The 25,033-nt window shown below is 47.1% G+C and overlaps 1 protein-coding gene across 3 annotated transcripts in view; it reads left to right on the forward strand.

The window, feature by feature from the left end:
• The window catches only part of LOC109459519 (mammaglobin-A-like), a 53,274-nt gene extending 28,543 nt beyond the window's left edge, over positions 1–24,731 (forward strand). For 2 of the 3 annotated variants that reach the window (XM_088789634.1, XM_088789633.1), the window contains exons 5-6: positions 22,624–22,754; positions 24,436–24,731. The gene's annotated coding sequence lies outside the window, so the exon portion shown is untranslated. Of the gene's footprint in view, positions 1–22,623; positions 23,708–24,435 lie in introns of those variants that run through there. The other variant, XM_088789635.1, reaches the window with a different exon arrangement.
• Positions 24,732–25,033: the final 302 nt, after the last annotated feature.

Genomic DNA, 25,033 nt, shown 5'->3' on the forward strand with positions numbered 1-25,033 from the left:
TCTTATAAGGTGACTCTGGAGTTCCCTTGCAGTATAACAAATGGAACACATGTGTTTGTCTTCCCTGCCTCCTGATATTCCATTAAAATTAGAAACAGAAACAGAAAGGTAAATTCAATATTGAGGACAACAGGATAGGCCATCAGTAGACAGGGGATTTCAGTGCTTTTCTGGAAGATAGAAGGTAGATAAAAATGTCTTGATAGACGAAATGGAATGAAGGAAGCCACAACCAAGAATACGCTCTAGAGGATATCGTCAAGCTGCTGAGCAAAATCCAGGAGAGTAGGGTACCTCTGGACAGAGGGTGGGGTGAGATGGGAAGGCCACATCAGGGATTAAGAAAGCCCATCTGTTGAACAACTGTATTCATCAGCTGCTTACATTCCCATACCCTCCTCCTTCACCCCTACTCCTGTGCCTATAGAGAGCCAGCCCTGTAGTCCTAGTCAAAAACCCAAGAGGAATATTCTGCAAACCGAATGAACAGCAGCTAAAGTATGTGTTGACGCCCTAGAGGAGACACACTCCATTCTGCCAGTTAAGATTTCCCACAACCCAAATGCTAGCTAGCTCCTTGCCCATTCATCCTAGAGCAGGGGTGTCCAAACTTTTTTCAACGTTTTTTACCAAGGGCCATACGCGGTAAAATACACAAACAGCAGGGCCACTCACTCGAGGTGAAGTATGTATTGCCTCACCTGGTTTATTTAAGTAAACTAAATATATTTTTGGAATTTGCTATGGGCCAATTAACAATGGATTGCGGGCTGCAGTTGGCCCGCGGGTCGCAGTTTTGACACCCCTGTCCTAGAGCAACACATGCAAATCAATAAGCCCTACCTACCCAGGTACACAGATGGCTGAGGCTTTGTGGGGAAAGAGGAAATGCCCACTGGCCACTAGAATAATTAACCTTGCCTTCATTAATAAATGTCAAACACCAACCAAGGATAAAGACTAGCAGCGTGGAAGAGAAAGACAAACTATTCTTGCACAGAGAGCCAAAGTCAGTCATTCACTCAGGCCTGGGCCAGACTTCTTAGAGGGGGAGACAGACAACAGGGAAAGGGGAAGGAAAGGAAAGAGGAAACATTGATTAAGCATGTCCATCTGCCCACGGGGGGCACAGAAATGAGTAAGATCAACCCCTCATTCATACTCTTAGGGATGGGGGAGGACAGCCAGAAAAGGTCTGTCTGAGGGCTTCTTAGATGGCATGATGGTTAATTTTGTGTGTCAACTTGGCTGTGCCATAGTGCCCAGATATTTGGTCAAGCAGTATTCTGGCTGTTTCTGTGAGTGTGTTTTTTTGGGTGAGATCAACATTTAAATTAGTGGACTCTAATTTGAGTAAATTATGGAGATTGCCCCCCATACCATGAGTAGGCCTCTTCCATTCAGTTGAAGGCCTTATCAGAACAAAGACCGACCTCCCCCAAGGAAGACGGAATTCTCCAGCAGGTGGTCTTCAGACTTGAACTGCAACATTGGCTCATCTGTGGGTCTCCAGCCTGCCCACCCTGCAGATTTTGGAGTTACTAGCCTTCATTATCATGTGAGACAATGCCTTAAAATAATCTCCCTCCTCTCTCTCTTTGTCTCTCCCCCCGCCACCACACACACACACACACTTCCTGTTCTGCTTCTCTGGAAAGCCCTGACTAATACAGGCGGGTATCTCTGGCCCTCTCCAAGGGCATTCATGGAAAAGAAGGGTGTTTGCCAGTAGGTGTTAGACAGGCAACCATGGGCTAAGTTGAGAGAGTCATTCTATGCTGAGGAGGCAGAAATCAAGCCAGGGAATTGCTTGTCACAACAGAGATGGTTTGAGAGCAAGATGAGTGCAAGCACTGGTCTCATTGCTGCCACTTTCCAGCTGGGGGACTTGGGAAAGTGGTGATGAGCCAGACTTTAAGGAAGAAGACAGTAAAGCCAAAACTGATTGCTCTCAAATGTTCCAAATGCTGCCAAGAAGAGGTGCAGGTGGCAAGAATGTTGAGAGGACCAAGCCTGGTGGGGAGGTCAGGGAGGGTTTCTCTGAAGAAGTGATATTTAGCTAAGATCCAAAGGAGGGGTAAGAGTCAGCTGGTAGTGGGGACAGCCTTCCAGGTGGAGGGGACGGCGTGTGGGAAAGCCCAGGATACGCAGAGCTGAGAAGTCCTGCATGGCTGAAGTGGGTGAAGGAAAGAGTGGGGGAGCTGAAATTGGAGAGGTAAGCAGGTGAGGCGGGTGAAATCTTGTAGGTCAACATAAGGAGTGTGGACACTATTTTGTCTCCCCTTCTTTTTTTGTCCTCCACTTCTGCACCTCCAGCGACATATACGTGAGTGCTCAATGTTTCCATCGGCCACTGATGCTCTGCTCATTTATTGTCATTTTTTCTCTCCATCCTTCAGTTTGGACCAGTTTCTGTTGCTATGTCTTCAAATTCACTGATCTTTTCTTCTGCAGTGTCTCATCAGCTGCTTATCCCACCCAGTGTAGTTTTCATCTCTAGAAATTCCATTTGGGTCTTTTTGTTATAACTTTTACTTCTCATCTTGTTTCTTTTTTCCTCTGGCTTCTTGAACACATGGAGGCTATTTATGATAGTTCGTTTATATCTTTGTCTGGTAATTCCATTATCTCTGTCAATACTGGGTCTCTTTCTATTCATCAGTTTTCTTCCAGGGCCGTATTTGCTGCTTCTTTGCGTGCATGATAATATCTGATTGGCTGCCAGACATTGTCAAGTTTACACTGATGGATGGTGTTGTCTTCATTTAAGCAGTGTCGGCCTTTGTTCTGGCATGCAGTTAGTTACTTGGAATCAGTTTAATTCTTTTGAGACTTTCTTTTAAGCTTTGTTGGGATGGGTCCATAGCAGCCTTTAAGTTCAGGCTAATTCATTCCCACAGCTCAGGTATATTGTAAGGTCTTCCACTCTGGCTGCTAGAATCATTCCCGGCCTTGGGTATACTCCAGGAATTGTTTGGCTTATAGCTTTCTGATGATTCTTTCCCTGGACTCAAGAGGTTTCTTCTCCCGTGTGTTCTGAGCCAGAGGCTGGAGGAGATTCTCCTGAAATTTTCTTTGCAGCGCTTGCTGATTGATATGGGGCTTCCCTGACTTGGTCAAGACACGTTCAGGACGGAAACAGATGTGCTGGTTCCCTTTCCTGCTCAGAGGCCATGGCCTGGCCCCTGGTACACGGCTTCTGCTGTGTGTGGTTCCGCTCATTTTCTCATTTCAGCAAGAGGTTGTGGTTTTTCAGGAATGAGATACTGTGGCTTATGAAAGTGTTGTGTGTTTTTTTTTTTTTTTTAAACTAGAATGACATTGCTTTTTCTGAAACAGAAAATGGTATTTTAAGTAATTCCTGTCTGAATTCTGTTCTGGAATTATTCCCTGAACCGAAATCCATAAGCTGATTTTTGATGCGTGACCCTTTGCCTCTGTCATAACACAAGAGCATCAGATTTTCTGTCTTGCCCTGACTAAAACCCATGGAATCCAGTCATGCAAGCGCATATGAACATCATATTTTAAAACAGGCCTTTCCAGAGAAGTCATATGTTTTCTTTTCCCTTGTTTTCTTTCTTTCTTTTTTTTTCTTTTGAATAGCAATGGTAGGGCCAGTGATATACTAGTAAGACTAGGTCACATCAGATACGCTGGAGCATGAAAGTGCCGAGGATTAAGGTTGATGTGTTAGAAACTTCTAGAGCCACATAATTAAGGAAAATGAGCAGGAGGTTTATCTGTACTAGAAAGTTAAATTCCTTGCTGTTTCAGCAAGGGCGTCTGTGACGTGACAGAGAGGCAGGGGGCCACAATGCCCAGCCTGTTAAAAGAGAAGCCCTTTTATCTTCTTTATTTCATTGTCTCTCTCTCTCTCTTTTTTTTTTTTTTTTTTTTTAAAGCTTTTCTATTTATTGTAAGTGTGTTTTTCCAGGACCCATCAGCTCCAAGTCAAGTAGTTGTTTCAATCTAGTTGTGGAGGGAGCAACTCACAGTGGCCCATGTAGGGATCGAATCGGCAGCCTTGTTGTTAAGACACTCTAACCAACTGAACTAATCGGCCACCTCATGTTTCATTTTTTAATTGAGATAAGATTCACATAACATAAAATTAACCACTTTAAATGTGGCATTTAGTACATTCACAATGTTGTTCAACCATCACCTCTATCTAGCTCCAAAATGTTTTTATCAGCCCCAAAGGAAACCCTGTACCCAGTAAACAGTCACTTGCTACCCCCACCCCAAGTCCCTGAGAGAAGCTCTTTTTTGCATAAGATTTCTGAGTGCTGGAGTTGGCACTAAGAATTTTTGTTTTTTCTCAAGGGCTCTGATGCGTGGAGGAAAGAGCACGCGTGGGTTTTAGGGTCAGGCAGGGCCAGGTTCTAAACCAGTTTTGTCACTTACCTGTTTGACCATACGCTAGTTGCATAATCTCTCTAAGCCTCCAACTGGACATAACATCTCCGTCACATCCAGTGTTGAAATACCTGAATGGAGATGTTTCATCATAATTGTGAGGTATCGTGGCTGCTCGTCCTTGGATAAATCTCAAAGGGCAGGAGGGCTCTGGGAAGCCTAAGTTTGGTCCTTCCCTGCCTTCAGCAACAGGGAAGCCTTGGGGACTTATATTCAAGCATATTTCAGGACATCATCTTCTACTTCTAATACTTAATACTGCGCTTGACATAGATATTCAGGAATGAATGAGTACACATGAGGCAGTCATTACCCACCCAGGCTATTCTGGAGACATGTTGGGAGTTGAGTCTGGGTATTACTTAGGGGTCATAACTGTAGTTCTGTGTGATTTATTGGCCCCTAAAAGCGCAAATGGGAATAGCTTTTTCGGGGTAGCAAGCGATATCACCCCGTTGGAGTTCTGTCTCTTTCACGCTTCCATTAGAGTATCATGAGGACACAGGAGAGAGAGTGGGAACCCTGGGAGGGGGCCAAATTTATCCTGTGACCTGGTGTGCCCTCAGAGGTACTGACCCCCTGGCCTAAGAGACACAGCTGTGGGACAGTCACTGGGCTCCCCATAAGTGGATTCGGAATGTTGGGGACAATCTGGTCTGGGTCCATGGCTGAGGAACAAACTGACAGAGGTTTTTGGGTCCTTGGCAAGTAAGCGACTTTGGAGAAGGCCTAGTAACTCAGTCTTGCAAGCTGCAGAGTCCTGGGGTGAATGAAGAACTGGCCTTTCTTCAAGGTCTGTGGGACTCTTGAATTCTTGGGAGTAATTGGATCTGGCCTCCCGCAACCAGTCAAGATAATTGTTTCCAGTCTCAATGGTCAGGCATAACCCAACCTGCTTGAGCAAGTCCTAACAAGAGCAGAGGTTCGAGGAGTTGGTATGAGCTGGAATCTGTTTCTGTAACGTTGGTGACGTCCCAAGAATGTAGTTCTGGGGGCAGGGGAAGCCTCGAGGGTAAGCAAAGCTGTGACCGATTCAGAAGACGTGGTTTGCTGGACTTAGGAGGTTCAGGGAGAACAGGATGGGTTTCTTAGGGGTGAGGAAGGAAGGGGTGTGGCAGGCTTGAGTCAGGGAGTTCCAGTGTGAGTTTTGGAATTGTCCTTTTATTAGAGTTCCCTCAAATCTTGTCAAAATTCAATAACAGCCCTCTCACTATTTTCTGGCAAATAAGCCATGGCCCATGGATGTCTCATTTGTCTTCCTGAAAGAGAGTGGCTCTTGGCATTAGAAAATGAGTACAGAGGGTGAGGTCATCAGCAACCGAGGAACCCTTTCCCAAGCCCTGGGATGATTCTGGAGATCATCTCCAGAAGGAAAGGGGGCCAGGACCCCGATGACCAATAGGCCTCAGTTTGCCCACCTGTGTGAAAAAATGGCCCTAAACCTTTTGCAGTGAGGAGGACTTTCTCTTTCTCCTCTCTCTCTCTCTCTCTCTCCCTCTCTCTCTCTCTCTCTCTCTCTCTCTTTCTCAACGGACTTCTGGAAAAACAAGGGGCTTTTTTCTTCATCCAGGGGTAGGTCAAATATTTCAGCATTTGTTCTGGTCATTTCTCCTGCAGGTTTGTGTAATGAGAACCATCTTCTGGAAAGCAGGGAGGCAGTGAAGGATGGTATACAGTACCATGTGGGTGGGAGAAGGGAAGGATGCCTTAGAGCTTAGAAGGGAAAGCTGCCCACTCTGAGATTGGACAGTCAATGGAGAGGCCTGGAGGTGAGATGGGGAATGATAAAGAAACAGTCATAAGATCAGCCCTGGTCAGTAAACCATGGCCAGAGATTTGGACTTTTTTCTAATGGACATGAGAAATTTGGCACAGTTTTAAGTAGCAAAGGGGCATGATTGGACTTGCCATGAAGGACCCCATGAAGGCTGCAGTGTGGGAATGGCTGGTGGTCTGGATAGGAATACTGGTGGTGAAATAAAATGAAATGGATGGACAGGCCTTGATGTGGACTGAACCCAACAAGGCAGAGAGAAACCAATAGTGACTTTTTGTCTTGGCCAGACCGTGGTGCCATTGGCCGAGAGAAGGAAGACGGGGGTGCAGGAGTAAGCTGAGGGGGTATGATGAATTTAGGTTGGGTTATTATGAGTCTGAGACACATGTGACACCCAAGCAAGACTGACAAGAGGAAGCTCTAGTTAGAGACCTAGGTCCATCGGTGGTGAATGAAGCTGTGGAGCAGCTGGGCTGCCTCGGGGAGACTGTGGGAGTGAGAAGGAGATCCTGGGACAAAGCCCTGAGGAAAGTGCAGGTCCATAGTGAGGTGCTGGGCTGATGAAGGGGCACCAGCAAAGGAGACTGAGAAGAGGCAACTGGGATGGAGGGAGGAAAACTAGAAAAGTGCAGGGTCATGGCAGCCAGGGCGAGAGTGTGTTTCCAAAAGGAGAAAGTGGACAGCAGTGTTAAAAGCTTCCAAGCGGCCATGTGTGGAGTCCACTGGGTTTTGCAACATGGGGCCATCGGTGAGGATCTTAGAGCAGTGGTGGATAGATGTGGGCGCAGATGTAGTGAACTGGCAGGTAAAGAAGTAGAGAAAAACACAGAGGACACTTCGGGAAGTTTGGCTGTGTGGTAAAAGCAACAGGGCTTCACTTGGGGGAATGGAGTTGGGGTGGGGGGCTCGTTACAGACACAAGAAACTTTGGCATGTTTTTATGTTTATGGAAAGGACCAGATAGCGAGCAGGAGATTGACCAGTCCTCACTGAGGACATATGAGTGTTCCCAGCTGCGTCCCAGTAATAGCACAGCCTTGTATGCACATTCTGATACACTTGTCCAGTCGTTTCCTTGGAACAAATTCCTAGAAGGCGAACTACTGGGTCAAAAGCTATATACATTTTAAATTTAGATATATATATTATCAAATTGCCCTCCACAGCTTTTCTTTTCTTTTTTTAACTTTTATTTAATTAAGTGTGTTTTTCCAGGACCCATCAGCTCCAACTCAAGTAGTTGTTTCAATCTAGTTGTGGAGGGCGCAGCCCACAATGGCGCATGTGGGGATCGAACCGGCAACCTTGTGGTTAAGAGCACTGCACTCCAACCAATGGAGCCATCCAGCCACCCGCCCCACCACAAGCTTTTTAAAAAATTAAATTTATTGGGGTTACATTGGTTAATAACATTACATAATTTTCAGGTGTACAAGATGATAATTCAATATCTGTGCGCTCTATTGCATGCTCACCACCCAAAGTCTAGTTTCCTTGTGTTACCATGTATTTGACCCCTTTACCCACTTTGCCCTTCTCTCACCCCCTTCCCCTCTGGTAACCACCCTTCTGTTGTCTGTATCTAGGAGCACACACTTTGAACCAGTTTAGGCAACTATTTATTGGTAATAACATCCTCACAAACTTTGAATACCGTCTACTTTCAAGATCTTTGTCAGTATGATTAACCAAAAATATTTCTCATTGCTATTTTATACTGCATTTCTTTCGTCACTAACGAGGGTGGGCGTCTTTTCCTATGTCACTGACTACTTTTATTTCTTGACGTACCTGTTCATATCCATTGTACATTTTTCTGTTGGGATGATAGTCTTTTTCATTTATTTGGAAGAGCTCTCTACCGAGGATGGTAATTGTAACATATTTCTACTTATGACTGTGTCATTTGCCGTTTAACTTTACTTATGATATTTCTCCATACTGAACTTGAAAATCATCCTGCAGCCAGCTCCATCATCCTTTTCCTCTTGATTTAGAACCTGGTGCTTTTGCTCAGTTCTGGCAGCATTTTGACAACCTCACCTTCTGACTGGCAGGGGTTTCACCATATTTCATTTTATTTTCTACTCTTCTCTTGACTTACACTTCTTTTCTACGCCTCATAGGGATCCACAGTTTTTGCAGATGGAAAGAAAGCCAGTGCGTCTTTCATCCTGTTTCCTTTGGGGTCTTAGAAATTTTCCTGGGGTGAGCAGGCAGACGTTTTCCTTAGACTCTGGCTGGACAACTTCTACATGGTAGACTGCCAAAAACTCATGCTGTCTAGTCATCGGAATGAGGTCCCAGGAGTGAACAGTTTCTAATCCCTGCAGAAAAGTTTCCACTGCACAGATTAAGCCTCAATCTATGCTGAAGCACCCCTGGGGAAGGTCCAGCCATCCTGGACCCTGCCTTCTATGCTGCCTAGAGAAAAAGAATAAGAGCCCTTATGTACCCATGATTTTCATTCTCTGAGGACTCAAGAGGTGATGGGTGTCACCTGTCAGGTGCCCTTGTTGCCACTTTGCAATTGTCAACTGCTTCCCTTTCTCACCATCCTTCCCCTAGTCCTTTGACGACCTCAGTGCTTGGATTACAGACTGAGCTTAGATGTTGTCAAAAAAGTGGCCCCCTCATTGTTGGGGGGAAAGCTTTCCCACCAAAAAACTCTAGGCCCAAATGGCTTCACTAGTAAATTCTATCTAGCATGTAAGGAAAAAAAATAAGGTCAATTGTATACAAAATCTTACAGAAGCTGAGGAAATGCTTCCCATATTAAAAAATAATAACTGTAAAAGATTCATAAACTTAAATGTAAGAGCTAAAACTATAAAAACCTAAAACAAAACATAGGAGAAAATCTTAGTGACTTTGAGTTAGGAAAAGATCTCTTGACTACACAAAATGGCATAAACTCTAAAAGAAAAAATAAATTAAGTTAAAATTTTAAACATTTCCTTTTCAAATGACACTGATAACAAAATGAAATATGAAGCCACAGATTGAGAGACAATATTTGTAAAACATATCCATCAAAGGACTTACACACATAATGTGTAAAGAACTCTTATAACTCACTCATAGAAAGACAAAAACCCAATAAAAAGTCAGCAAAATATTCCAATAGACATTTCACCAAAGAATATATATATAGATGGCAAAGAAGACACTTTACCAATTTTAATATATGTGGCAAATAACAAAATAAAGTAACAAAATAAATAATGGTTGGGGAAATGCAAATTAAAACCACAATGAAATGATACTGCACCCATTAGAATGACTGAAAAGACCAAATATTGTCAGGGATGTGGCACAACTGGAACCATTATCCACCGCTGGTGGGAACGCAAGATGGTGCAGCCACCTGAGAAAACAGTTTGGAGGGTCTTAGAAAGTTAAGCATAGATTTACTATATGACCCAGTAATTTCACTCCTAGGCACATTTGCTCAAGAGAGAAGGAAGTATTTGTCCATATAAAGACTTATACATAATGTTTATAACAGCGTTATTCATCACAGCCCCAAACTGGAAATAATCCAGAGGTCCAGCCACTGGTGACCGGAGAAGCTAATTGTGATATATCCAGACAATGGAATATTACTTAGCAGTGAAAAGGGACAAACTACTGCTACAGGCAACAACATGGATGCATCTCAAAAGCATTATGCTAAATGAAAGAAGTCAGACACCAAAACCTACGTACTATATGATTCCATTTCCATGAAATTTTAGGAAAAGCAAAACAATAGTAATAGAAAGCACATAGTAGTTGCCAGAGGCCAGGGGGTAGGAGGGGAGATTTGATTGCAAGGGGGCACAGGGAACCTTTTGGGGAAGATGTGGAAAGTTCTGTAATATGATTGCCCTGGTGGTTACATTACTATATATATTTGTCAAAACATAAAATTGTTCACTTAAAAATAGTGAATTTCAGTGTATATCAATTGTACCTCAATAAAACTGACACAGAAAATTAAGCAAGGGGTTATCCAAAGATGCCCTTTGTGGATCACCTAGGTGTCAAACTGTCTTCTCCGTCCTTAGTGTGTAACGGAAGTCCTACCACTTTGTGATGAATGGGGACAGTTACCCCTGCCAGGAAGACAACTTACTTTTTTGCTTATCTGTTGGCACAAGGATCCCAGAGTGACCAGAGCTATGGAACAAACCATAGCTTCCGGCTTAGTGGGACTTCTGCTGAGTCTTTGTTGGCAGTGTTTTGCCTCTGGTAACCAGGACCTTTGAACTCACGTTATTTAGAGTTCGGATGCAAATTCCCCAAGCTGGGTCACTGGGTAAGCGGGCCTGTCATATGTCTACCCCTTGATTCTTGGGCTCATGTATTGTACCTATTGGGAACACAGCTCCTTATAAAGGCCATTGATTTAGGGTGAATACTACATCCTGGAGGATAGCGCCCCATCCTTGGAGGGTATTGCCCTCAAGCTAGTGATTCAGCTGTACACTCTGTCAGCCTACTAGCTTCTAGGTGGTGTCCTGTGCTAGGGCCAGTGGATTCCATGGTCATGTGTCCAGTGCCACCTCCTTTGCTCTAACATATGTCTTTGTCCCCCACTAGATAACGTGGGGTCTTGTGGCAGTGGATTGAAACCTGTAACTCCTCAGATAATGTTGCTGGGTGAGGCTCTGCAGGCAGGAAAGGCCCTGATATGTGTGCCAATTACAGTCACAATAAATTGCTGACCCTTTCAAGGTAGAAGAAGTCCAATGTAATCACCTTGCCACCAAGGGGCTGGTTGGTGTCTTCAAGAGATAGTGCCCATATTGGGGGCTCAGCTATAGTCTCTGTTTAGTCGTATGCTGGTAAATGTTTAATAACCTGCTCTGAGCAGGGGGAGGAAGGTGTGGGAACTGATTTGTAGCACCTGCTGGTCTCTGTGCTGAAAATACTCCAACCATGGCCAATTTCAAGTTACCAACATGGTGTCAACAGACACAAAATCCCTGAAAAGTGAGCGGTTGACTCTCCCAAGCAAGTACAGGTTGGGTCCAGCATTCTGCTCTCTCCGCTGGCAGGTTGGATATTTAGCAGTGGCACTAGAGGGTGAGAGGAGAGCCCACACTGTTGAACTTGTGTGTAACCTCCATCTTGGCCACCTTGGCTACTCTGTTCATGTACAACTGTGTCAACCCTGGAATGGCTGATGACGGAGGCTGGCTGCCATGAACTGACTGAGACGCTCTGACCACTTGCGTGCTTGGTGCCTCAAGTATGGTGGATGCTCTCTGGTGGGGATAACATGCCTCAGGCTTTCCCACATGGCTCTTCCCCTCACCTCTTTGTTCTTGATCTTCCAATACTGCCAACCCCCCAGACCCCATGACCAACTAGCCAAGCCATTTACCATTATCCATGAGTTTATATATATTCCTATCCAAGGTCGCTTCTCTTTCCACACAACATGAAGTTATGCCCATTGGGAGAATATCACCACTCTCCACTCACTACTGTCTGGAGCAGTGGTACATCAGAAGCCCATTTTCATTTTGCACCCACGTATCAAATTGACCTATATGTGAACCAAGTCAGCCATTTTCCCTCCTCCGTTACCTAGCATAAAGGATCCAGCACGGCACTTTATATGGGAAGCCAGCAGCTAAGAGAGCTGAAGGCAAAGACAGGGAGCTCTTCTGTGGGCAGGTCATGGAGGCAGCAGGTAGAGCATCACCCACGTCAGAGCAGGAAACCCCTGAGGAGCCATGTGTGGAACCATCCAACCCAGCACCCTGCTGACAAAGAGCAAGGATGGCTGGCAGGCTCTCATTTGGTGGGAGAGAAGAGTTGCATTTTGAAGGTATCTGGTCATTTAATTTTTTTAAATCGAGGCATAACATACCTATAGTAAAGTGTGCAAATCTGAAGTGCACAACTTGAAGAATTTTTACACACACACACACACACACCTATGCAACAACCACCCAGACTAGGAGCTTTACCAACACCCCGGAATTTTCCTAGGCCCCTTTCCAAGCAGCCCCCCACCCCAAGATAACCACTCTTCTGACGTGTATCACCATCTATTAGTTTTGCCTGTTCTTGACCTTCATCTAAATGGAATCACACATGTAGTACTTCACGTCTGCCGTCTTTTGCTCATCATTACCACGTCTGTGAGATTCTCCAAGTTGCCGCATAGAGCAGTAGCTCACCTTCCTTATTGCTGAGTGCTGTTCTGTTGTAGCACTGTATCACGGTTTGGTCATCCTTTCCACTGTCGCTGGACATTGGGCGTGCTTCCGGTTTGGGGCTATTATGAATAGAGCTGCCCTAATCCTTCTTGTACGTGGTTTCTGATAGTCATGTGGGTCCATTTCTCTTGTGGATATACCGAGGAGCAGAATTACTGGCTCACGATTTGTTTCTGAAGGAAACATCCAGAAGGATTGGCAGGGATTTGCCCTGGCCATGAATGCTGCGGCCACATGAGGAGCGGTAAGGATATTTGTATAGTGGTGAGAAGCACATGTGCTTGACCAGGTCATCCCTCTCTGGAAGGGGCAGCCGTCAGAGGCCGACTTAAAGAGCCCAAGACTGCAGGAAGGTGACCCTGCCCAATCCCCACCACCTGGAGCAAGGCTGAGCAGCTGATTCCAAGGTCTACATTTCAGTGACCTCCCTGGCTGTTTATTTGAGCTTGGTGGCTTGGCCCCGCAGATCAATGAGTGACCTGGGGAATAAGTTCACGTCCTCAGAGCTGCAGACAGGCTTGCTCAGCTCAGGCCAGGGTCCGTGCCTACCTAGAGGAGGACTTTGAGTTTTGAGGAATTAGCCCTGATGAGCAGGGAGACAAGGGACAAATGAGCAGCCCAGTCACAGCAGGACCAGAGCTCCTGAGGCACTGTCCCTGTGGCTCCACCACGGTCAGCAAATCAGAGTCCGAAAGTCGAGGACAGGAATCTCCAGAAAGCCCACAGCATCTGGGCTCAGTCTGGGATGCTGGGTGCCTCGACACAAAACCGGAACACCGGTGAGCACTTTTTGCAACGAGACACACCATAGCATCACCGGAATCAACTGACAACCGTTTAAGAGAACTTTTTACTTCCAGTCCTCAGTCTGCTGGCACCCAGCAGCCTCCGGGCCTCTAGCACAGCCCCTTGGACTCACACAGAAGCAGTACAAGGACGTAGAAAGCAGCAATCACGCCAGCCAGGCCACGGAGCCCTAGCCCAGCCCTACCAGCGACTTCTTGGTGACTGTGCAAATCACTTTACATCTGCGACCACAGTTTGCTCGTGGGTACAAGGCGCTAACAGTATCTGCCCCTATTGCCGCCGAGTTATTCTGAGAATCACCTCATAATGGCTCACCAGAAGGAATAAGTAGGGCTCTGTAAACAGAAAATATTGTATTAGGCCTCAACAATTGTTTATGGTTGGACTGAGGCAATGATCAGTGAAGTGGCATTGGGCCAGGGCTGCCCAGCCAGGACAAGTCCCTCTCTCAGGCCTCATTGTCACCCCCTGTCATGTGGGGTGTCATGCGGGGCCTCTGGTCCCGCTCCCCACATAAGAACGCAGGATATGGTGAGGCCAAAAGGAACACCCACAGAGCCATAGGTAGGGGAGTCATACCACTATATTCTAGCTGGCGGCTGGGTCGAAGACACAGGAAGCAGGAGCCACACAATCCGCAATCTGCTGTCCACTTCTCTGCCTGACAACCAACCAACTCAGCCATAGCAGTTATATCAGTGGTCAATTGGCTAACTGGTTACAGCTGATGGCCAACCACTCACAGCTGACGGCCATCTACTACCCAAGCCAGCACCTTTCCACGTGGGGCTGAGAACCTGGAAACTGCTCTCTGGGATTCTGTCCCCACACCCCCTCCTCAGGCAGAAAGCAGATGGCTGAGGCACAGCCTGAGCCCATGAGGCCTGAGGAGCGACCCCAAACATAGGTGTGATCAGAATTGAGGGATCGGCACAGGAAAGCATGTCCCCTTCAGGGCCTATGGGTCAGTGGGTCACCAATTCCACAGTTACTCTTACATTCATTTGTAGATGAGAAAACAGACTTTCAGAGGTCAAGAATTGTCCTGAGGATCACGCAGGACCCCACTCCTTTTCTTTGTCCTCTGAAGTCCACCTCTTCCTACCGCCTTTCCTTAGCCGCATGGCCCCTGATTGAGGCTGACTGGGTGGGAGACCATGCGGGGCCTTGGGAATGGGATTGGCAATCCCTGAGACATTGTCCACGGGAGATGGTTCTCAGCCAGACCTACTGGCTCCCTGCTGCAGCCACAAGCCACTTCTCCAGCCTTCCCCTGACCTGATCTGTCCCATATTCTATGCCAGCCAATCTTCTCAACTTCCAGGACCTTCTCAAATTCTGCCACCTCCAAGAAGTCTTTCGTGGTCTTCCCAACAATTTGAATCACTCCCTTTTTTTGACCTCTCATCGTTTCTGTTTAGTTCTTAAAGAAAGAATATTGTTGGGAGTTTACTTAACTCATTTATGTGGGAACTACCTAGCAGGACAGTAAAATTTGAAGAACAGAGTATCTATAGGAATGCTTAGAATAAGGTTGGTAGGTCAGAAACAAAATTGGTGTTGTCCTCTGGGGCAAAAACCTTAACCTTTGGAATTATCTCTTCTACTTGAGAGAAATCGTCTGCACTCTGCCTGACAAAACTCTGTAAGTTAACATGGAACTTCACAGACTCAGAGCCTCAATCAGTACCCAACAGAAAATCAAATACAGGTTCAGATCTCTAGATCACAAGTCAGCAAACTATAGCTCTGGGGTCAAATTGGACCCTCCACTTGTTTTTGTAAATAAAGTTTTATTGGAACCCAGCCATGCTCATTTGGGTATTTACCGTCTACAGTCGTTTTTGTGCTGCATTGGCAGAGTTGAGTACTAGTTGTGTAGGTGTGACCAGAGACCGTATGGCCTGCAAAGCTGAAAATATTTACCATCTGCCTCTTTACAGAAGCTTTCTTTCTCAAAATTTTTTTCTTGTGGCAAAATACACATAACATAAAATTTACCATCCCAACCATTTTTAATTGTACAGTTAAGTAATATTGGATACCTTCGTATTATTGTGCAACCATCACCACCATCCATCTCCAGAACTTTTTAATCTTCTCAAACTAAAGCTCTGTATCTGTTAAACAATAACTCCCCCACTCTCCTCTTCCCCAGCCCCTGGCAACCACTGTTCTACTTTCTGTCTCTATGCGTTTGACTACTCTAGTGACCTCACATAAGTAGAATCATATAATACTTGTCTTTTGTGACTGGCTTATTTCACTTAGCATAATTTCCTCAAGATTCATCCCTGATATAGCATATGTTAGGATTTCCTCCCCTGCTAAGGCTGACTAATATTCCATTGTATGAATATACCACATTTTGCTGATTCATTCATCCATTAATGAACCCTTGGGTTGCTTTCCTGTTTTAGCAATTATGGATAATACTGCTATGAACATGGGTGTCAAATACATCTTCAAGACCCAACTTTCAATTCTTTTGACTATAAACCCAGACATGGAATTTCTGGGTCATATGGTAATTCTATTTTCAATTTTTTGAGAAACTGCCATTTTCTGCAGCAATGACATCAGTTTATATTCCAACCGCAAGGGTTTCAACACATTATTTTCTGTTTCTGGTTTTGTTTTATTTTTTTATAGTAGTAATACTAATTTCCTAGGTTTTTGTATTTTCTACCTGCCCCACCTACCCCCAACACTCTGCCTCAAGTCACTTGTGTCCTCAGGCCAACAAGATGGTCAGATCCTGTGGGCATAGAGAGTCATTGCTGTATCCTCGTCAGTGACCAGCATATTTGTCATCATGAATGGTCCCTGATTTCTAGGAGCCTACACTCTGCAGGGGGAAGTAAAAACATCTACTCTGCGTATGCCCAAACGAGCAAGGGAAGAGCACCAGGCTGGTCATGGCTGGGAGTACCTGAGGGCCACTAGCAAGGAATGGCTCCAGCAGGCTCCCTCCCTCTGGTCTCTGCCCTCTCCATCGTCCTGCACACCGTAGGCCACAGAGTTCGCTCTAAGACACACCTGTGATACCACACGCCGTTTGATGCCTCTTCATTTCCTCATTTCTCAAATATAAAGTATAGTTTTTTTGAAGGTCAGTGCAAGGACTGGTAGGCCCTATCATCCCAGCCACGGCTCCAGCGACTCCCTTCTGTCCCCTGTCTCAGGGACGCTGGACACCCCCATTTCCTGAGCATGTGTCTACTGTGCCCTTCTTGGCTTTCAAGGCCCAGTTCCAATGCCTCACCCACATCCCCTTCCCTCAGCCAAAAGGCTTCACACTCTCCTCCACGCCCTGTTCAATTTTCTGCTGTGGCGTGTGTCATTTTTGGTGTAGGAGAAAGAACCTGGATAGAAATCTGAAGATCTGAGTCTGATCCAGCCTCTCTCACTAGCTGGCTCTTTGTCTGGCATGAGTCACTCCACTCTTGTTTCTCTATGTTTAGAAAAAGGGAATTGGGCCAGGTCATCGGGAGGTTTCCATCTATAGATAAAGCTCGAGCTTCTTCAATTATTTGTATTCCCCTTATTTCCCTGTCAGACTGGATGTCAGTGGGGGCTATGTTCTGAGACCCCCCAGTGGATGCTTGAAACCACAGAAAGTACCAAACCTTATACATACTATGTTCTTTCTATACATACATACCTATGATAAAGTTTAATTCATAAATTAGGTACAGTAAGAGATTAACAACAACTAATAATAACATAGAATAATTATAACAATATACTGTCATAAAAGTTATGGGAATGGTTTGGGGGCCATTATTAAGTAAAGTAAGGGTTACCTGACACAAGCTCTGTGACACCGTGACAGTTGAGCTGATAACTGAGACGGCTACTAAGTGACTAACGGGCAGGCGGGTGGTGTGGCGCTCAGGGACACGTCTTGGGCAGACAGGCACGGCACAAGATTTTGTCACGCTAACCAGAATGGCAGGCAATTTAAAACTTATGAATTGTTTATTTCTGGAATTTTCCATGTAATATTCTCAGACACGGCCAACCACTGGTCCCTGAAACCTCAAAAGTGTAACCGCGGATAAGGAAGGAGGCAGGGGGCTACTGAAATTTATTGTTTGATCGCCACCCCCAGCACCCACTGTAACGCCTTCTGTGTAGTGAGAGCTCAGGAAATGTTTCTTGGATGGGGAGCTGTGGGGCCCCACCATGTTTTCTGCGCCTTGCTCACGACACACCGTTTGTCTAGAATGCCCTCTTCCTCTCACATTTCTAGCTGACAAACTCCTCCTCATCCCCAAAGAGCCAACTCAAAAGTCATCTCCTCTGAGGCCTCTCGCCTCCCCTGAGCTCCCACAGCTCCCGTTGTATCAGAATCAACAGCCCGTTATCTTCTCTGTTAGACTGAGGGTCACAGTCAACTCTTCCTGTCGTCGTTGCTGACACTCCAGTGCCCTTGCCAACTGTTTGCAGACAGGAGGTGGAGTCGGTGGACCTGAGCCTAAGGTAGCAGCGAGGGCATGGAGTGTTCAGACATCCTGCTTCATTCTGGCTGTGCAGGGTCTCAGGAGGTAGCCTCATGGAGCCCAGGCCCCGTGTCTGTAGCAGTGGGTGACATTAACTCCCCACGTCCCCTCTCCTTGTTCTGCTGGGTGAGGCCATCGACCTCCAGCAGCCCCTTCTTAGTGACATCCCACAAGTGTAGTTGCTACATCCAGCTGCTCCTGCTGGCACTTGCCCCTTGGCAGGGGCAGCTAAGCAGATCTGGGAGCTGAGGGGAGGCTGGCTTGCCACTGGAGTTTCGCGGAGTGAGCCTGAGCTAACACGGGGATCAATGCCCTCACTCAAGGGCCCTAATGACCCAGCACAGCTTCCTCCTTCAGCCTGAATGACCATGCTGTGTAACCAGACACATGGCAAAACAGAGCAAAGGATGCTGCCTGCCCCCAAAGGGTCCCAAGCTTCAGGAATGGGGGAAGCAGAGAGGGCTGGGGCAGTGAAGGAGGAAGTGGGTAAGTGGAAATTGGGGTGCCGTGAGTGGGAGGCTGGGGAGAATGACAGACTGGAACAGTTTCCCAAAGCTGCCTCGGTATCAGAATTGCTTGGTGGATTTTCCTTTGGGTTATTTTCTTAGCATATGGTGTATTTTCTTTCTCTACAGCTATAAATGAAATAAAAATAGATGAAGCTATCTAAAAGACACCTGATCTGATTGATAGGGTTTATCAATCCACCTGAGGGCCAGGTGAGCTGAGTGTGGGCCTTACAGGCACAGGCCAGGAGCGGTGATTGACAGTGTGCTCAGTGAGGAGGACCCCAACTTGGGCAATTTAAGAGACCAGGACTGTGAGGTCCACGGGGGCGGCAGTGAAAAATGTCAGACACTGCCATGTAGGATGGATCTCAAGGAGACACGAAGTCTCACCGATAATAGTCACAGGTGGGGCTGAGGTGAACGTCAGAAGCCTGGTTCCAAGGCATTATACAGGAGGGGCGGAGAGACGCCTTCTGTCTGTCTATTTAAACCATAGACTCTTGTGCTCTGGAATCGGGACCCCTGGAAGCAAGGCCCTTGATTTCCAGTGTAGCCAGCATGCACGGGTCCAGGGACAGCTGCCGTCAGCCTCGGGGCTAGATAGGGACACTGACAGGGACTAAAGAGCCGAGCTGTTGCCCCAGGTCTACCAAGTATTAGCTGGGTGATCGTCGGCTGCCTAGTTCATATCTCTCTTCGTCTCTCTTTCTTCATATGATCAAAATAGAAATAATGACACCTCCCATGGAGCTTTGTTGGAAGGATTAGAGGAGATAATGGAGGTGGAGGTGTTTGTTGGCTCACTGCCCCTGGCATGTGGACCCAGGGCCTATCATCCCCCTGCCTGTGCTAATTATTAAGCCTCAGGAGGAGGTCTGTGTGCTTTGTGATTTGTAGGGGCAGGTGAGGTGGGAGTAGGGTGGTGGCCTAGGCCTTGAGCTCAGATGCCCGCACCCTCTCAGATGACACTGACAAAGGCCAGCCACCTGGTTTGGGTTCCCCCAAGCCACCGGTAATATGTCTGCTCCCATACCTTGGCAGTTCTGCCCAGAAAAAGGCAGAGGTGTGCAGGCCCGGGCACAGGCACAACATTCCTGCAGGGTGCAGGACGTCCGCATGCTTCCCGGCCTGGTGGGTGGCCCAATACTGACTGCCCTGAAACACGGAGCCCAGCCGGAGGGTTCCAGAGGCAAAGAGGGTCTTAGGGACCTCATTGCTCTGGTGAGGACCTGGCGATTCACAGAGGCAAGTTAGTGTCAGAGCCCGTGGTTGCAGGAAACCTCCCCCTTACTGAGCTCAAGTCTGGCTGAAGGTCATCACAAGTTAGGGTTGGGGAGAGGATGAACATTCTTTCCTGGAGGCTACATGCCCCATAACAGGGGAGACTTGGGCCCGAATCTGGGGATCTGTAGGCTCTTGCCAAATAAGCACATGACCTCTCATCTCTGATTCCTTTAGCACAAAGTCAATTTAGGGAACCTTCAGATAAGCAAAGAGTGGGAGTGGGGTGGCGGGGTAGGGTTGGCAATGCTCTTTCTGGGTTGGCACTTTTGGTGCCAGGTAAGGACAAAGTTCTGGCTGTTGGGTCCACTTTGAAAGACTCAAGCTAAGCCCGGAAAATATCATGTCAAAGATTGTGTGTGTGTTTCACTGGCGTCATTTTGCTGCCCTCTGCATTGCCCTCCTGGACCCCAGCAACCTTGGGTGACCCATTTGCTCTTTCTGTCCGCAGCTTTGCAGCAGGAGTCGCAGGAAATGGTCCAGATCTCTGCAGCAGCCCTGGGGCCTCTTGGTAGAATCAAGTGCCCCTGGAGTTGTGGAGAACCTAGGTGGGCACCTTGGTGGTGAAACATGTCAGCTGGGTGGGGGCCAGAGGCAGGCCTGGCCACACCCTGGTTGTTGGCTCGGAAAGGACAGTCCAGGAAGCATCTGTGCCCAGATCACTTTGCCGTCTTGTCTTTCCAGGGCCAAGCGTTGCCGTATTCATCAAGGAGACTCCCAGCCTGAAGATGGTCTTTCTTCCTGCCCCTCCACCACCACTCTTGCATGAGAGGAAAATGCTCTTTGACAGAGAAGGTCTTTTCCCTTTGGCGGGTCCACAGGAGGCATCTGAGAGTAGGCCACAAGAGAAAGATTTTGGAGCCAGGTGGTCCAGGAACCTGGGTCCTAACCCTCAGGGGTGACGTTGAAGTAAATCGATCCCTAGGGCTCATCTTATAAAATGAGGAGGAAGCCAACGGGCCTGGCTGACCCTTGATTTGCACAGGTAGTTGTGTAAATCAAATGGGAAGTCAGTGGAAGTGTGTTACAAAGTGTGATATACTATCCAAGTGGCAAGGACCCCACTGCCCCCACCTCTGGCTTGCTGCCAGGCATCCCTGCCTGACACTTGTGCCAGTCCTTCTGGGCTCCTGCTGACCATCCGAATGGGGCACTGGGCAACACTGCAAACGTAAGGAAGGCACATAGGACGCTCAAAGCTACTATGTCAAGAGAGCTCATGTTCTCTTCCCAACTGCACTGCTACGCGCGTCTTCTCTGCCCGAGGAACGGCTCCTCCATCGAGGTAGCCACAGGAACCAGCCATCTGGATATCCACTCAAGGAGATTCTTGAGGTTTACGTTTTCTTCCACAGGGGCCAGCAGGAAGTGAGCTGAGCAGGGTCACTGATTTTCGGAGGCCCCCTAGGCTGAAGAGTTTGCAGGGGAAGAAACCCCAGAAACTGGGGGAAAGGAATAGGGGTGAGGGGGCTTCATTGCTCTTTAGCGAAGGAGGCATTTGGAGAAGAAGGTGGCAGGGCACTCGATGGGGAGGATCTCGGGGTGGGGCAGAGGCTTGTTTGGGTGAAGAAGAGGTAGAGTTACGGTGGACACACTCTGAGGTCTAGGGAATAAGGAATAAGGAACAAGGAGAGCAGATGGGAGGGACAGCCTGCCCCCCCAATGCGACAGAAAAGAACCACTTGAATCTTCAGGGCTTTGTTTGGGGAGGGCGAGGGACCAATACCTGGAACTGGTAGACAAGTGGCCAGCATACCCTTCCCAGGTGCACTGGCCACCCATGGCGCCAGCACTGCGTGCCTGTGGATTGCATATCCCCATAGGACACGCCTTGGCATGGCCTCCGCCTACTTCACCAGCCGCAGTCAGAGTGGACTGTGGTCCTCCAGGCCTGGCTTCCTTCCAACTCCTGACTGCCAAGCTCTCTTCCCATCAGGCCCCTAGCCACCTTTCTCTAGAACATTCTGCCCTCCACTCCTCCCACAGAGGCCCTTCCTCACCACCCGTTCTCACGTGAACATCCTTCCTAATGAACCTGGAAAACCAGGTCCCCTCCCTGCTCCCTTTGATAATGCGGACCCCACTATGTGCTCATTTATGTTTTTTATTTATATTGAGGTGAAATTCACATCAATTTACCATTTTAAAGTGTACAGTTTAGTGTCTTTTAGTACATTTACAATGTTGTGCGACAGCCACCTCTGTTTAGTTCCAAAATGTCTTCAGCACCCCAAAAGGAAACCACACACCCATTAAGCAGTCACCCCCATCCCCCCTTCCCCTCAGCCCCCAGCAACTACTAGTTTGCTTTCTGTCTCTACGAATTTTCCTTTCTGACCATTTCATAGAAACAGAACCATGCATATGGGCCTTTTTGTGGCTGGCTTCGGTCACTCAGCACGCTTTCAAGGTTCATCCACGTAGGCGCGTTTATCCATTCGCACTTCATTCCATTTTATGGCTGAATAACATCCCATTGTACGGACACACTGCATCCTGTTATCCATTTTGGACATTTGGGTTGTTTCCACCTTTTACTGCTATAAACATTCACGTCCAGGTATTAGTTTGAATACCTATTTTCAATTCTTTGGGGGCATATTCCTAGAGTGAATTGCTGGGTCATATGGTAATTCTATATTTAACTTTTTGAGGAATCATTAATTTATTCTTGATGTCTTCCTAACCTCTGGATGTCTAGACCTGTACCATCCAATACAGTAGTCGCCAGCCCCATGTGGTTATTTAAATTCAAATTAGTTAAAACTTAATCAAATTAAAGATTCAAATCCTCAGTCACATTAGTGACAATTCAAGTGCTCATGTGATTGGTGGCTACTGAATTTCCATCATCCCAGAAAGTGCTACTGGACAGTGCTGGCCTACACTGTCAGATCCTCCCTGAGGGCAGGGACCAAATTTGTCTGGTTTATCGCAATGCACCCAATACCTAGGAAAGCGCCTTTCACATAGGATTGCTATTTTAGGAAGGGAGGGAGGGAAGGAAAGCGGGAGGAACAGTTGCTTTCAAAGTGATTCCTTCATTTGATCTTTTCAACAAAACTATAAGGGAAGCAGGAAAAAAATGACTTTGCCTCTTTTTGCAGATGACGGACAGGTTGAGGGAGAGAAATACCATCCCCAGTGTCACAGAGCTGGTTCAGATCATGGCCCCAGACCCTCCCACTCTCTCCACCAGCCAGACCTTCAGTGGCTCCTGAGGTGTCGGCACAGAATAGTGAGTAGACAGCCTGGAGGCTGGAAAACACCAGAAGCAGCAAACAAATCAGTCTGATTGTCACAGAATGAGGGCATTTCCCATCTGAAAAAGAATTTGCGTGGGACCTTATTCACTCTTTGTATTTTCTAGATGAGGAAAGAGGCCACAGGAAATTATGTGTATGCGGGATTAGTTAAGAGGCAAAGAGGCTGGGTTGGAACCAACCAGCCCTTGGCGGGGTTGGAGGGCAGGGCTGTGGCTTTGGGGGAGTCACTGAATGGTTTACAGCAGAGACCAGTTTCATGGCCCCTTCATAAGATCAGCCTGGTAGCATCCCCAGCTGGGCCAGAACAATCTGAGACTGAGGGAGAGACCAGTTGGAGAACACCTGTAATCTGAAGCAGGATGTGGGTGCCGAGGATGGATGGGAATCAGAGGAATCTGAATAGCATGAAAGAAAGAATATTGGGAGGGCACAAACATGCTCACTGTGGGACTGGATACTGGGGTGAAGAAGAATGCGTTTCCCATTCAGCTAACTGTCCAAAGCAGCTGAAGGCTTCTGACACCATTCTAGAAGCTGACAGAAGAGCAAGGACTTAGCTCATTAGAGCCAACCACTGTCTGCACCAGACCCCATAAATTCTCTCTTGAAATGACTTGGGGGGTGGGGGTGAGCTGGCAGCTTTTTCAGATGGTACAGAGATCACAGTGAACCAAGTAGCGTGACATATGGACAGATCAGGGCTTTGAAAGAGACCAACCTGAAGAACGGCAGGCATGGGAAGGGCTGAAGGCTTGTGTGATGCCTGTTTGCAGGGTGCTCAGGAGTTCGGGGTTTGTCGTTACTAATGATGCCACGTGGGTATGGGGGACTATGAGCGAATTTCACTGGCTTATTGCATGTATCTAAATAATGATAGGACTTTAGACCTTCTAGGTTACTGTATACAAACTTCTTGTTCATTGCCACACCCCTAAAAAGCCATTTAGACATTTCCCCCCAATCGTAACCCTTCTTAAAATTTTAATATGTGTTTATATATAAAAAGAGCAAGATTCATTTTTTGCAATTTTTGCTTCTCTGGGGGTGATCCTGCCCCACTGGGAATGCAAGCTGGAGATCAAAGTCTCCCCTAGTTGTTATGGGGCCCACAGAGATTTTCTCATACTTCTCACCAACATGGCCACTTTTGCGTCCTAAGAGAACTTGTCTGGCTCTCCCTGCTTTGCATATACTGCAGAGGGCCCTGTGCTCCCAAGGTCACCTTCCCACATTCCCAAAGTAGCTAAAGCCTTGAGGAGCTAACCGCGCCATGTTCCCTGCAGACCTCCCCACCCTAAAATCCTGCTGATGTCCCACAGAAAGGAGGTCCGTGCCCATATCCCCTCTGTATCCTATGTGTCTCCGGGCTGAAGGCAGCACTCACGCCCTTGTCTCAGAGATCTCCTGGAAATGACCCTTCACCTGAGGCTGGCCTCGACACTGAGCAAGACACTGCTGTCTCTCCAGCTGCATGTCTGACCCCAGGACTCCCGAAATGTGCTTCTTGAAGAGCCTTTTTGTCAGCTATAGATCAGCAGTCACAGATGAATCCCAGCTCAGGCTCAGCTGCTCTTCACCACATAGTGGAAAGTTTACAGTACGTCCTTATTTGTGTAAGTCACCTTATTGTTCTGACTGCAGTCCATTTCCCAGATGAGAGCCCTGAGAGCCGGCCGGTTCGGAACTGAAGCAAGGCCACAGAGTGAGTGGTTCCAAGGCCTATTTTCTTCAGAGCCTCCCCAGCAGTGCCTACATCCTGGAGAGCTGGGACCATGTCCATTCTCTCCGGTGTAGCACAGGCCCACGCAAAGGGTGGTCCTCACATCAGCACCTATACACGCCGAGGTAAGTATGGGAATTGAGAGTAAGCATTCGAAGTGTTTATAGCTATTTGATGGAGAAATTTTATGCCTACTAATTCTAACAATAAAAACTTCCAGCCGTGGATACTGGTTTGTTATTATTTTTCGCTTTCAGTTTTCCAATGATTCATTTTTATTGTATTTTATGAAAGCGTTGATCTGTGATGGGTTGGAACTTTTTTTTTTTTTAAAGCTAGTCCTTCACCATTGATAGAGTGAGAAGCATGGTGTGGAGGCTGCATTAAATAATGTATACAACATGGAAGGTCTTTGACCTCAGGGTTAAAAACGGAAAAATAGCTTGTGGTTGTTTGGCTGAACTAACAGGTAGACAGAGCTCAAAGGTCTCTCTTCTAGCCAGGGGAAGACGCAGACTCAAGGTCATCAAA

This window comes from Rhinolophus sinicus, chromosome 14, assembly GCF_057876585.1.
Source record: "Rhinolophus sinicus isolate RSI-liver-muscle chromosome 14, RSI-T2T, whole genome shotgun sequence".
NCBI lineage: Eukaryota > Metazoa > Chordata > Mammalia > Chiroptera > Rhinolophidae > Rhinolophus > Rhinolophus sinicus.